Source organism: Hoplias malabaricus, chromosome 11 (genome assembly GCF_029633855.1).
Source record: "Hoplias malabaricus isolate fHopMal1 chromosome 11, fHopMal1.hap1, whole genome shotgun sequence".
Lineage (NCBI taxonomy): Eukaryota > Metazoa > Chordata > Actinopteri > Characiformes > Erythrinidae > Hoplias > Hoplias malabaricus.
The window spans coordinates 10,974,400-10,990,051 of NC_089810.1; the positions used below are offsets into that span (position 1 = coordinate 10,974,400).

Sequence of the window (15,652 nt, forward strand, 5' to 3'; positions counted from 1 at the left end):
ATATTTAAACATATCAACATTTGAGCTTCATTTGAACAATACTGAGAGATGAAGCTTATTTAATTAAATAAATAAAACTGAAGAAATTATATATAAACATAAGCTGTAAAATGAAATGAACAAAGATGTACATTTCATGAGCGGAAAACGTTAGGACACCCTTTGCCCTAATAGCTGGTATTTCTGCTTTGGCTGAAATAACCTCAATTTGACGTTTCCCGTAGCCATCTGCCAGTCTTCGACATCAACTGTGAGGTGTTTTTTTCCATTCCTCCAAGAATTCTTTCAGCTGTGTGATATTTGAGGCGTTTCTTCACTGCACAGATCACCCCACAGCATCTCAGTAGGATTAAGATCCGGGCTCTGATTGGGCCATTCCAAAACTCTCCATTACTTACTTTTGAGCCATTCCTTGTGAATTTACTGGAATGTCCACATCCACTTCATCTTCAGTTTTTGGAAAGATATTCTCACATTTTCCTCAGGCACCCTCTGATATAGTGAAGAATTCATAGTAGATTCTATGATGGACAGCTTGCCAGGACCTGGTGCGATGACATTTCCACCTCCTTCACGGTTGGTATGGTGTTCTTGTGCTCAAATGCAGTGCTGGTCATCTTCTGTAACTGTGCCCAAATAATTCAGCTTTGGATTCACATTGTTCCAGATGTCCTGGTCTTTGTCTGTGTGCTTTCTGGCAAACTTTAGTCTTGCCCTGTTGTCTTTTTGACAGCAAGGGTTTCCTCCTTGTGCAGTCGTTTCCTGATGGTAGATGCATGCACCTTGACATCAACTGTGGCTAGAGCCACTTGTAGGTGCTGTGATGACATTTTAGGATTGTTGGAGGCTTCTTTATGCATCTTGTGGTCTGCTCTTGGACTGAACTTGTTAGGATGGGCTAACCTGGCCATGCTGGCAGGTGGTTTAAATTTTTCTCCACTTATAAATCAGGCATTCTACTATCCACAAAATAACTGACAATTGTTTTGAGATCTTTTTACATCTATTCCCAGACTCATACATGTATAATCGTCTTTCTGAAGGCCTCAGAGATCTCTGTAGATCTTGCCATGGTGATACCACTCACTTCAGCGACCAAGGGCAAATCAAACTAATGACTCAGGTTTAAATAAGAGCCTCCTCCAATGTCCTCTTTAATGATGGTCTAATCATTTGCTGCTGATGTGGTGCATCTGATTCTCAATGTAGACATTTTAAACAGTAATAAATGTAGGGGTGTTCTAATGTATATAAACAAATAAACACAGAATTCTGGTATTGACACATTTGCTGTAAATTTAAAGACAGGTTCACAGTTCACAGAGGGTTACCCTGAAATTAATTGTAATGTTATGTAATCTCAAATATTCACTCATTGTCTGTAACCGATTTGTGGTTGGTCCGGAGCCTACCTGGACTCACTGGTGACACACACTCACACATATGGAAAATTTTGAGTCGCCAATCCACCTGCCAACGTGTCTTTTTGGACCGTGGAACGAAACCGGAGCACCCGGAGGAAACCCACGCAGACACTGAGAGAACACATCAAAGACCTCATAGTGTCCTGGAGTGGGGCTCATTGCTCAGCTTGAATTAAAAAAAAAAAATAATACATAATTAAATCTAAATACATTTAAATAACTAAACGTAGTGTAAACAGTATAATTGAAGTTATGTTATAACATAATTTTGGGAGTAGGACCATGACCGAACTCCTCCTCTCAGCCCTTTAAATACCCTGCAAATTCACGTCATTTCTGCGTTGGACAAACTTGTTTCATTTAGTTCAGGAGATGGATCTCGACTCGACTGCTTCACTATGTCAGCTCGCTCCTCCGTGCTGGGTCATTTCTGCTGATTCCCATATTCAGAGCGTTCGGCCATTATTAAACCCACCGAGCCTGCAGTTTTAAACTTGCTCCCACCTCCACCCCATCTCCACCCTTTCTGGGCCACCCTGAACTCCTCCCCAAAGACTTCTGAGTTCACCTCCTAGTTTCAGCCTCTACAGGCGTGGTCCGTACTAGCAAAAGGAAAATATATTTACAATGCATATGTGTAACTTGTATTTCAAAATTTTGTTCTAGAAAATAGGATAAGAATGGGTCGTATGTAACATAGTACAGGGTACTAAAGCATCTGCATTGTTAAAATGAAATGGTTGGAACATACTTTTTTAGAAACAGAAATGTCCTGTAAATGAGGTCTTGTGTCCAGGACGTTCAGTAAAAGTCATTTAGGGATATCATGATTTAATGGGAAGTGACTTTTTTTTTAAATAATGAAATTAGAATTAAACAAAATACTCTGGAGGGGTTTGATTCAAAGTCAATGATCTGAAGAGTTTAATGCCTCTGGACATTCCCTTACAGAATCTTATTACATGAGCACTAGAGAGCTCTGCCTGGAGCCTGAGACACTGTTTACAGTAGTTTTGGTCTAAAATACATATTTTAAAAATTGTCTGAGATAGATATTAAATCTAACAAGGCCTTTCAAAGATAAATAGCCCTCGGTGAACTCATGTCTTTAGATTCATTGCTATTTTGCCAATACCAGCTTTCTACATAAAAAAGAGAAGACACTTATAAAGTCACTGGGGCCTAAAAAGACCTGTATGAGCTTTGATTCTGCTTCCTGTCGCTAAAACCATCAAGAAATCCATGTTTCCCTACAATTCACCATTTCACAATAAACCACTATGAATATAAATATTTTTCCATCCCCATGACCAAATTACACAGAAACTCAGGAGAAAGACAAAAACAAAGTGGTCAAATGAGGAAAAAGGAAAGCTAAAACAGAAAGAATGAAAGCACAAAAGACATTGTAAGGAAGCCTGAATACAACATGGTGAGCGTGTTGCAAGCGGCGAGGAGCATCGCTTTCATTACAATTCCAGACGGACGCATTTGTCAGGGATTATCTCTGTGTGTCCAGTGCTTAATTAGCACTGTGTCGTCGTGCTGCTTGCCTCCTCCTACGCTGCCCCTTGCCACCAGGGGGCACAGCTGGCATCAGAGAGCACCTCAGGGGGCACCTGCTGGTGGGCAGCAAGGACACACAGTCATGCAGGGCAACTGCCAAGTATAAAAACTGCAAACTGCCAACAGCCAACCACCCCCATGCCCCCCCCCCCAGAAAAAAAGCTTATAAACCCCCCCAGTGCCACCCCAAACCCCCAGCCACTGACCATCTCTGCTGCCAAAAAGCTGCTGTCCTGTGCAGTGTGGCTTTCACAAATCTGCTCCAGCTGCGCACTGGCAGATACAGCCTTCTGCATCTTGCAAATGAGCTTCTCTCTCTCTCTCTCTCTCTCTCTCTCTCTCTCTCTCTCTCTCTCTCTCTCTCTCTCTCTCTCTCTCTCTCTCTCTCTCTCTCTCCCTCCCTCTCTCTCTCCCCTCTCTCTCTCTCTGTATGTGTGTGTGTGGGTGTGTGAGCCTCTGCATGCAGGTGGCCGTGAAAGTACAGGATTGCACATCCAGCCATGGAAAATCATGACTATTACAGCTTTGCTTTCAGGTCAGGACCTAGATGTCAAAATTCAGTTGGAAAACACCAAACATAAACCATCTGAAGAGTCCTTTTATGAGATTTCTGTAGGTTAACTTATAAAATATATATCTTCAGGCTAGAAACAGACATTAAAATATATTGTGTCTTACACAGAGGTGGCAAGAGTACAATTTTAACTAAAAAATACATTCCAGGATGTCGGTCTAATTGCCTTCTAAAACTAGCAAGTGTCAGAGGAGTTCTGGAGCTGTTTGCCCTTTCTGGCAGTTTTACAGTGAGTCCTTCGGTAAACAGCTGTTTCAATTTCTAATAACTGACTGAAAATGGATTATGTTACCTTTAACTGTATAAAGTCTGACATCTCTAGGACTTACAGAGGGTCTAGAGCAGGGGTCATGAATAGGCTACCCGCGGTCTGAGTTTGGACCCAGACAATGTCCTATCTGGACCTGGACCTGTAAAAGATAAACTATTAAGAGCGGTTTCATTTTTAACAGTTTGTTTTAAAATGATGTGACTCTTCTAGTCATTACGGTTCAGGTTTAGCACTCCAGGAAATTACCAGACTAATCGCATATCACACGTGAGGCTACTCAGCCAATCAGATCTGTGCATTATGAATGAATGAGTGACACACACAGGAGTAAAGAGTAAGTCAAATGCAACGGCAAAACTCATTAGGGACTTTATATACATTCATTCATTCATTATCTGTAACCGCTTATCCAATTCAGGGTCGCGGTGGGTCCAGAGCCTACCTGGAATCATTGGGCACAAGGCGGGAATACACCCTGGAGGGGGCGCCAGTCCTTCACAGGGCAACACAGACACACACACATTCACTCACACCTACGGACACTTTTGAGTCGCCAATCCACCTACCAATGTGTGTTTTTGGACTGTGGGAGGAAACCCATGCGGACACGCGGAGAACACACCAACTCCTCACAGACTTTATATACATGTGCATTTTTTTTTCTAAATCATTCTTTTATTTGTAAAATTGACCTGAAATGTGAAAATGTTATTAATATTGTAGAAATATATTGAAATGTGATTGAAAGGATAATGATTTGAAATCTGTTGTTAACTACATAAATGTTTCAATAACCACAAGGCTACTTCAATATGCAGGATATGGCTCTGATCATATGCATGTTCTACATAATGCCCCGGAACTTGGCTTGAGAAAGTTTTCTCTAACTAGACCTTAATGAATTATAATTAATTACCGCGGGTCTAGAGTGATGTTGTGTTCTCACAAAATTGGTCCCATCCATCGTAAATCAAAATGTGACCAGCTGAACCTTAATTGTATTGGTGATATATTGTGTCAGTCTTCTGCCCCTAATGGAAGGTTCAGGCCAGTGAAAGAGCTCTTTACATTATATAACAATTCAAGTAGAATGGCCCAACAGAAAAGGCAGAAAATGGGTTGCAAATGTCTCTCATTACATTAAGGTACAATAAAGCTAAGTACCTTTTGTTCTTGTCCTGTAAAGTTCCATTTTAAAGAAACAATTTTTTATGGTTAAGACAGTAGTTAGCATCGATTTCAGCTTTTCCGTTTGCCAGTTAAACACATTTAAAATGCTATATTTCAAACCAACTGACATCAATAATGAGATTATCGCTGTGTTGTTGTGTATTCCATCCGGGGATAAATTCCCTTGGCTACTTCACAAGGAGATGAGTGGCTCAGTGACCGTATGATGACGGTATGATGCAGTGAATGGTCCAAACTGTGCAAAGAGACAAGTCACAGCTAGTTTATTAGGACACTTCGGGCCTTAGGGTGTACCTCTGATGTGAGAGGAATCGCTAATGGACGGAGTAATCAGAGGTTTAAGACAGAAATTAATAAAGGAGGTTTAGATAAGGCTTAGTCAGAAAACACACACACACACACACAAGCCCAAACACAGACACACACACATACACACACCAGCCTAGGCAAGGACAAGCCGATAAACAGTCTGTGGATACATCAAACTATAACGTGCCATCACAGAATCTGAGCAGCATTGTACACAAACACACACACATGCATGTACTCTCTCACACACACACGTCATTTGTCTCCCAGCAACTGTGCTACTTTGCATCACAAATGAGACAGAGATGTCATAACCCAGTCGAGTTCTGAACACTCACTCAGCACTAACTGTTTGCTCTGATTTTGCAATTTTTAATTTCCTGTTTTCTGAAAAAGTCTGAAAAATTGTTCACAGTAGTGTCTTTTTCTCATTAATAATGAGAGTATGCTGCCAACTACATAATATAGACCTGGAAATATGATAATTTGGTAACGTTAAAATGTAAAATTATATAAAAAAAATAATAAGCAATTAACAAAATGCAGCTATTTATTGTGCCATTCTTATTATAAACGCAAACGTAACCCATCAAACAAATATCTACTTTTAATTTCAGTATGTATAATAAATGAACTCAAATAATAATTGAAAAAGCCAAACTTTTTTTTTTCCATTGTTAAAATAACTAATTCTACTGGCAGTATGTCTAATAAATGAACTCAAACTAATTGCATATCCTATATTTAGAAGATTCTCTCACCAGGAACACTACAGAGTTTGTCTCCTTTACATTACTGAAACTCGCTACCAAAGTAACTGGTTTGAATGACAGTAAAATTGATAGTTGCCATGTATGTGACACATTCTGTGTTATCTCCTGTGTTATCGTTGTCTCCTGCAATAAAAAAGAAGCTCCTGTTGCCTTTATTGCTGTCTGTAGTGCAATCATTTCTGAACGATGTGTGAACATTCATTTAGAACATTATGGAAATTCTAATAATAAAACAGATCTATCAGAGTACATCCAAATAGATTCGTGTTCCAGACGCTCAACCCAAACATAACCAGCCGACAATGTCCTGTGGTCAGAAACTGAAATTTGCCTCTACAAGTTGGACCAACAAGGTGAATGTGTGTTAAAGAGTGGACAGTATTCAGTGTCACAGCAGTGCTGAGAACAATCCCCCACCCAAAGACCACCTGCTCAGTGGTGGTACTCTCCAGTCTTGACCACTGATCAATGGGCAGAAGGTGCAAAAAACTATTTTGAAAAGTGGACTATAATAAAAGCACACACGAGTGAGCCTAAATGGTCTCTCTTCACATCTGTTTGGCCACCCATCGTCCAGTCCTACCACTGCAAACCCTATAAATTTTATAGGAATCTGGTGGCGGCCTGAGCAGAAAAGAGCAGCTCTTGTGTGAAGCCTTGCACACACAGGCATTTGCGCTTCTTAGAAAGCTTTCTCACATCCAGGGTTAAGAGCAGTGTCCCATTGTGTGAGTGTGTGGGCCCCTGGGGACTCTAAGGCCCCGGTGCCGGAGCTGCGGATCGATGGAGTCGCTGCAGAAATGGAGCTGTATCAAAAGGTCGTGGCCGCCCTACCGTGCCTCTGTCTGGCGCTCCTGAACAACCCCCGAAAGCCCCCACTCTCCCAGAACCCATCCCAGGTGAGAGCTTTACGACACAGCTGTCCCACACACTCCTGCGGCGCTACAATGATGTCAAAACTGCTGGAAATGCTGTTGCTTAGTCTCAGAATGTAACAAGAAATGGAGGAAGAAAAATGCCAAAGCAGACTGCGGTGAAACAGCCTCTATGAACTGTGCCTGATATTGAATAATACAGGTAATATGGTCTATTTCTGTACTGCTGTCCAGAAATCCAAGGATGCTTTAAATGAAAGGCAGAGTGAGAAATAAATACAGCTTACTACAGCTAAAACAACAAAAACAACTAAAACACTTAAAGGAACACCAGGTTTGGGTTTTTTGCTCCTGGAGCTCCCCCTTAGTGTAATTCATTGGGGACGGGGTGGTTTTCTACCCTCTTCCAAAAGTTACATAGTCCATAGTAGGGACAACAGATGCTCTACTCTCCATATTACAGGTCAGTGAAGGACCACAATGATTTTGAAGCTGTACATTTTAGATAAAAATATTACGTTGTGTTCTTTTAAGACAATGGTTTATTGTTAAACCATACCCAGGCAAACCACCTCGATTTCAAAAAATGCTGTTACCATAGCAACGTTTATGTGGCTGCATGCCATTACTGGTCAATTATGTCTGCTACCATCTATTTGCTACCAATCACACCCTGACTTTTCATGGCCAAAAGTGCATCTGGCTTCACAAGGTGAATGTATTCATAGGCGTAGCGTGGGTGGATAGGTTTGTTTTTATTGAGCTACAAGCAGGGTGTGCTTCATATAGAATTCTATTTGTTATCAGTGGTGTAAATTTTTTTTCAGAGGTTCAGGTTGTCAACAACGGGGTCAAAAATACAATTTCCTGTAAATGCCACCAGAAAACCATCAGAGAAGGCCTGATATTTGACAATCGAAATCGGTCATACCTGTGAGAAGGGATGAGTGACTCAAGCTGCAGTTCTTTCAATCTCGCTCTCACTCTTGTTCTATTCTTCTCCCCACAGGACAGCTGGGGCTGCCTCGATTTTACTGTGGCTGATCCCTCAGCAGTACAGTCATCTGCTCACAGTCGATCAGTCATACAGCAACCTGAGAGAGGGAGAGAGAGACAGAGAGAGAGATTGAACGAGGGAGAATTAGCATTAAGATAAAGCGATTGTCTAGGCATTTGAATAGGAGTTTCCCTCCGCTTCATATTTATTTACCCACCCGAGGGCAATTGATTCTAATCAAGCCCAAAAAGCCCTGACTAAGGGAAGTGCCTCCACTCCACGGCGCCGAAAGAAAGAGAAGCAGAAAGTGCAGGTTGTTTTACATTCATCAGCAGAGTTGGAGATGAATGATGGGTCTTTCCCCAGCCTCCACAGAGAAAGAAAGTTATCTAACATTCAGTAGCATGTGAATAAAATAGGGAGAGTGGGGCTACAAATCAAAGTCTGAAACCCTGTACCCTGCAACCTTCCATGAAACCTGCCAGGACTCAAAGGAAGTGCTAAAATCACCATTAAAATGAATTTGAGGCCTATTCCAGCAGACTTGTCCATTAATGCTGCTTCTAAGGCATCTTGACTGGTCAATTCAGGACTAAATGTCTGTACATTTTCTACAAATTGGGCCAAAGAGATTCACATGAGCATTAGAATTCAAACCAAATGAGTCAAAACAAACCAACCAACGACAAAAAATAATGCCCAGGTAAAGATATTATGGGAAGAAATGGCCAAGGACCCAAGGTTCCTGGACTAGCAGGAAAAGAGGCTTGGGGAGTGAAGGAACAGTGCCTTCTCCTCTCTCAATATCCATGGCCGAAGTGCCCTTGAGTAAGTCGCCTTACAGTAAACTGCTCACTGTGTTCTGAGGTGGCTGCCTGCTGCTCTGGTGTTGTCTGAGTTGACAGCCCATAATCACTAGTGTGTTTGTGTGTGCTCATTGCCACAGTTAAACACAATGAGTCCGTGCAGTAATGATAAAAGCACATATTACACTTGTCAGTATTTTTCAAGTTTTGTCAGGCTGCTTCTGTATAATGCTGTCTCCTGAACCGTAATCAGAGACCAATACAAAACTCATCAGAAATATATTATTTAATCAGTTATGTCTATTTGGAGTTATATCAACTTTCAGAGACATGGCCAGCTCAGACCAGATAAGGAACAGTAAATATAGATATTATCACTGAAAACATGCATGTATGTATGCATCATTCTTTTGAACTTTAATAATATTCACAAATATGTACTGAAAAACGACTTGAAAATTGTTTATAATAAAGGTACACAGTGTTTTTCCTGATTCACAAAAGACACAGCTTGTGTAATCTCTGTATAAAAGCATGGAAGGGAATGGGGTGCACTGGTGCAACTTCACCTGAGCTTAAGATCACCCCCCATTTGTGCTCTGCCATTGTAGAACCGTTCGTGAGCGCAGATCTGGCAACCCGTTTGGCTGTTTCTGTACCCGTTTGGAAGCTGTTTTGATCGCTCGGGTTTTCCTGTTTAATCGTTTCCATTGTTATTTCTATATTTATATCTGTTTTTATAACCTACTAACCATCCATAGATCTATCTTTTAGATTGTCTCCGCAGGAATATTCATTACAGAGGCACTAAAACTGCCACCGGACCCTGGAGTAACGTTCTTGGTGTAAGTTACTAAAATTCACTAAAAGCGGTAAGTACCTGCAATTCCATGGCTACTACTGGCTGTTTTGCCTGTTCAGAGTGTGGCATGTTTAGTTTAACGCCCTTTTCCACCTCTAGCGATAAATATAGTGGTTGTATTTGTAGTAAGTGTCAGCTAGTTAGCTCTCTGGTGGATAAAGTGGACCAGCTAGAAGTGCGCATCCGGAGCTTATTATTGTTGAGGGATAAACAGCGAGATTCAGTGTTAGCAACTCCGGGTGCCTTAGGGAGAGTTAGCACCCCCACGACTCCGGCGTTAGAGCCCTCACAGCGGGGTGAATGGGTGACGTCTCGGCGTCATAGCCGGAGAGCTAAGGCTGATGCTAACGCTGAGGCCAAAGCTAGCCCACCGGGACACCACGCTCCTCCGATTCGCGTGTCAAACAGGTTTGCCCCGCTCAGCGAAGCACCCGCTGAGGAGCCTGTTAAGAGTGCTCTGGTTATAGGAGACTCTATTGTTCGGCACGTGAAATTGCTACTCCTTTAGGGGCGCCGGCAGTAACAGTTAGCTGTTTATCGGGAGCCAGAGCGCCGGATATTAGTGGCAACCTTAGACTGTTAGCTAATAGGAGATATTCGAGGGTAGTCATTCATGTAGGGGCCAATGATATTCGTCTGCGGCAGTCTGAGGTAACTAAGGGTAATATTACAGAGGTGATTAAACTGGCCCAGACGATGTCCGATGCCGTAATCTGCTCTGGTCCCATACCAATGCGGCGTGGCGACGAAGCTTACAGCAGACTTTGGGCGTTAAACTGCTGGATGTCCAAGTGGTGTTCCGAAAATCAAGTGGGCTTTATAGACAATTGGTTACGTTTTGAGGGCAAGCCTGGTCTTATAGGTAGGGATGGTATCCACCCCACGCGGGAGGGTGCTGCCTTACTTTCTTGCAGTATAGCACATAGTCTTTTAGTTAGTCGGCAGAGTAGTGTAGATAGCTGCTGACAATCCAGAGCCGGGACCAGGCCGCAGACAGACAGGCTAAACCGACCGTCTGCGAACTATCTTGAGGCGTCACCCAGGTTCAACTGTATTGAGACTGTGTCTTTCCCCCGAACTAAATGTAAAAGTAGAAAAACAAAATCAGCCTGTTTCAGCAACCTAATCAATATTAAATCATACACAACACCTAGCAGCAACACCTCAGAACTAAAATTTGGGTTACTCAACATAAGATCGCTAAACTCAAAAGCACTCATCGTAAATGATATTATAAGTGATCATAAATTCAATGTTTTCTGTCTCACGGAAACGTGGGTTAAACCAAATGAATATTTAGCACTAAATGAAGCCACCCCCCTAGGCTATAATTATGCACATAGCCCAAGAATATCAGGCAAAGGAGGTGGAGTATGTGTAATTTACCAAAATACCCTAGAAATTAGTCTTAAACAATGTGACACCTTTTCTTCTTTTGAGGTTCTCTCCACTATTATTACAAATCCGGTCACAAAAAAGGACGCATTTTTATTATGCAACATTTACAGACCACCAGGGCCTTACTTAGAATTTCTGAAAGAATTCAGCGATTTTGCTACAAACCTAGCGGTGTGCAATCATAAAGTTATAATTGTAGGAGATTTCAATATCCATTTCGAGAAGGAAAGTGACCCACTAAAAAAGGCATTTACCTCAATCTTAGACTCTATTGGTATTACTCAAAATGTAACAGGGCCTACACACTACTGCAGCCACACTTTAGACTTAGTTCTGACACTAGGTCTTAACATTGACAAAATTAATATCTTACCGCAATCCTCAGCAATCTCCGATCATTACTTAATTTCATATGAGCTACGTTTTAGCCATAATATATGTAAGAACCCTCGCTATTCTACAAGGCGTATAATAAAACCATCTACCGCCCTACAATTTATAGAAAACCTACCAGAACTATCGACCCCAGTTCCAACTCCATCAGACCCAATGGACCTAGATGTACTAACTGACTACCTAGAAAATACCTGTCGATCTACTTTAGAAAAGGTAGCACCACTTAAACATAAAAGTATAAGACAGAAAAAGCTCGCACCATGGTATAACGATAAGACCCGTACTTTAAAACAAACATTACGAAAACTAGAGCGGAAATGGCGATCAACCAAGCTTGAAGTGTTTCATTCTGCCTGGAAGGACAGCCTTATAGAGTATAGAAATGCCCTCACTAAAGCTCGCTCAGCATATCTGGCCTCGCTGATCTCCAATAATAAAAATAATCCGAGAGCACTGTTTAGTGTGTTTTCTAGAATTACAAAAAATCAAGCAGGTTCTGAACAACTAATTCCAGCAACTCTCACCAGTAAAGATTTTTTGGACTTTTTTAATAATAAAATTGAGAATATTAGACAACAAACTCTAGCCACAGGATCAAATCCATCCTGGCTGCCACCTGATGTGAATGAAATAAAACATAATATAACTGTAAAAGAAAGACTTGAAACCTTTTACCCACTTCCACAATTAGAACTAGAGAAGATTATCACCTCCGCAAACTGTACAACTTGCACACTTGACGCAATTCCCACAAAGTTGCTCAAAGAAGTACTACCAGCTATTATTGATCCTCTTTTAACTATAGTAAACTCATCGCTTAGTCTGGGCCATGTACCCAAAGCTTTTAAACTAGCAGTTATTAAACCTATGATCAAGAAACCAAATCTTGATGCTAGTACACTGTCTAATTACAGGCCTATTTCTAATTTGCCATTTCTGTCTAAGATCTTAGAAAGAGCTGTGGCCCAACAACTTAGTTCATATCTACATAAGAATCATATATATGAAAAATTCCAATCTGGATTCAGGCAACATCATAGTACAGAGACAGCTCTAGTCAAGATAACAAATGATCTTCTTCTTGCCTCTGATCAAGGCCACGTATCCCTGTTGGTGCTTCTTGACCTAAGCGCAGCCTTCGATACAATAGACCACAATATTCTCATAGAAAGGTTAGAAAACATGGTTGGAATCACAGGGACAGCCCTATTATGGTTCAAATCTTACTTAACGGAACGTTATCAATTCGTAAAAGTAAACAATCTAAATTCAAATTATTCTAAAGTAAGATTTGGAATTCCACAAGGCTCTATTTTAGGACCATTATTATTTACATTATACATGTTACCGCTAGGCACAGTTATAAGAAACCATGACATTAACTTTCACTGTTACGCAGACGACACACAATTGTATATTTCAGCCAAGCCCGATGACAAACACAGATTAAAGAAAATAGAGGACTGTGTAAAAGACGTGAAAGGCTGGATGTTGCGTAACTTCCTCCTTCTAAACAGCAACAAAACAGAGGTCCTGCTTTTGGGTCCAAAAGTGACAAGAAATAAATTATCAGATTTAATTTTAGATCTAGCTAACTTTCCAGTTAAACCTGGTTCAGCAGCAAAAAATCTTGGTGTCATAATTGACCCGGATTTATCATTTGATCAACACATAGGTAGTATCACTAGGACAGCTTTTTTACATCTTCGCAATATTGCTAAGATTAGAAATGCCTTATCCCTCCAGGACGCAGAAACATTAGTACATGCCTTTATTACTTCAAGGCTTGACTACTGTAACGCACTACTGTCAGGATGCACCAGCAGCAATTTAAGAAAACTTCAACTAGTTCAAAATGCTGCAGCTAGGGTCCTCACTAAAACTAGAAAATTTGAACATATCAGCCCAGTTTTATCATCACTTCATTGGCTGCCTGTTAAATTCCGCATTGACTACAAAATTTTGTTATTAACATATAAAGCTCTACATGGGCTTGCTCCTGAATATCTTCAAGATACAATTTCCTATTATGAGCCTCCACGTTCACTCAGATCACAGAATACTGGATTTTTAAATGTTCCCAGAATTCAGAAGGCCTCAGCTGGGGGAAGAGCCTTTTCTTATAAAGCCCCCCAACTCTGGAATGATCTTCCAAAAAATGTTCGGGACTCAGACACAGTCGCAATCTTCAAATGTAGGCTAAAAACTCATTTGTTTAGTTTATCATTTGGTAGCTAATGCTCCCCCATAGATAAAGGCGGCAGATCCGGGGGGTCCATGGACACAGGGAATTATAGTATACTGAGACGCTGGTGCTGTCGTCCCGCCGCTTCTCGCGATCACTCAGGTTTGTTGACGGTGGAGCGGAGGGATGCCAGTGTTTCAGGATGCTCCCGTGTCTGTGTGTCCTTCTGGTTCTCTCCTTTTAGTTAATGCTGTCATAGTCAGATCTGCCGGAGTCATTAGCCACACTCTGGAAATTTTCATATTTTCTACTTTACAAACACAAAACAGTTCAAAACTAATTCCATCCCTTTACATCTTTCCGAGTAAACGACTGCCCACCTGTCTGTCTGGACACTGATGGATGACTGTCGAGATCCTCCTCCACGCTTCAGACCAGCTGCCCACGCTCCAGCAACCACCAAGTGCCTTGAAGCTGTCCCTACACTGAAGTTCTCATGGACTACTAACTATCATCACCAGTAGATTGACCAGAGGAGGATGGGTCACCCCTTGTGAGCCTTGGTTCCTCCCAAGGTTTCTTCCTCAGCTGGGGGAGTTTTTCCTTGCCACTGTCGCCCCTGGCTTGCTCACTTGAGGGTTTTACATTTGTCTTTACATTTCATGTCAAATCTTGTCTTACTGGAATTCTGTGAAGCTGCTTTGTGACAACATCAGTTGTGAAAAGCGCTATATAAATAAATTTGATTTGATTTTGATTTAGAACCATCCATCCATCCATCCATCCATTATCTGTAACCCTTATCCAATTTAGGGTCGCGAGGGGTCCAGAGCCTACCTGGAATCATTGGGCGCAAGGCGGGAATACACCCTGGAGGGGACGCCAGTCCTTCACAGGGCAACACAGACACACACACATTCACACCTACGGACACTTTCGAGTCGCCAATCCACCTGCAACGTGTGGAAACCGGAGCACCCGGAGGAAACCCACGCGGACACGGGGAGAACACACCAACTCCTCACAGACAGTCACCCGGAGCGGGAATCGAACCCACAACCTCCAGGCCCCTGGAGCTGTGTGACTGCGACACTACCTGCTGCGACACCGTGCCGCCCAGGAACCAACTTGTACCCTAATTTCAGAAGAAACATTTGCCACGATATTTTAATTTGTTCTGGAATTACTGTGTTAAATATTTGAACTGCATAAATAGCATGGATGTCAATGTAGTTTATAATCCCAGAAATATTGACTCTAATAAAAATGACTCCATCTTGGTCAGAGATTTTAATGCAAATTTGTCCTAAATGGGCCACCACACACTGTTAGTTGGTGTTAGCACAATAGCACAGAATTGACTGCAATTTTTTTCAGCTAAAAAACAGTTGTTGAGGTTTCATTACACTCAGAGTGCGTCTCCCACTGACAGAATCGGCGGAGCTTGGGTGTGATGGTGCGAGCTGTGATTTTTTTTTTCTCCTTTCCAAAGCTTGTGCAAAACCCCTTTTCAGCACTTGCAGGATTGCGAAAGACAAAACTCACTTTGCATGTAGAAGCCGAACACAATCAAAAGCTCATTTCCTGCTACGGCTCATTTTAGCTCCACAGCTCCGAATAGGAAGTGCTGAAACCTACTCTGACATGTTTATGCCAAGACGGCTCCTGCAGAAAGAGCTGGGACATGGATAGTTAGCTCATTAGGGGCGAATGCAGAGAATTTTTTTTTTTACACATGATTGTTATGCAGGATTATGGAAACAATATACGAAAAGGGTATTTTGCCTATGGCGATTACTAGGGATGTAGGAGAGGCTGACAACACATTGTTTTAGTATTTTTACACAAATGCTCCACAAAAAAATCCATTATTTAATTATTTATATCCATATGCTATGAATGTGTGTCTATAGCGGATGCTATTGTGACACTGGTTTTGCTCCTTATTGACTTGACACTATCAGGTACTCAATATTATTGAGCAATACTCACACTGATTGCATGGCTGTGAGGATTACATTGCAT

General features: G+C 41.6%; 1 protein-coding gene across 1 annotated transcript in view; it reads right to left on the minus strand.

Annotated features, from left to right (window-relative positions):
- si:cabz01090165.1 (uncharacterized protein LOC100333421 homolog) overlaps window positions 1-15,652 on the minus strand; it is a 239,927-nt gene that overhangs the window by 107,688 nt on the left and 116,587 nt on the right. Inside the window, exon 2 of the mRNA XM_066685074.1 lies at window positions 7,915-8,077. The gene's annotated coding sequence lies outside the window, so the exon portion shown is untranslated. The remainder of the gene's footprint in view (window positions 1-7,914; window positions 8,078-15,652) is intronic.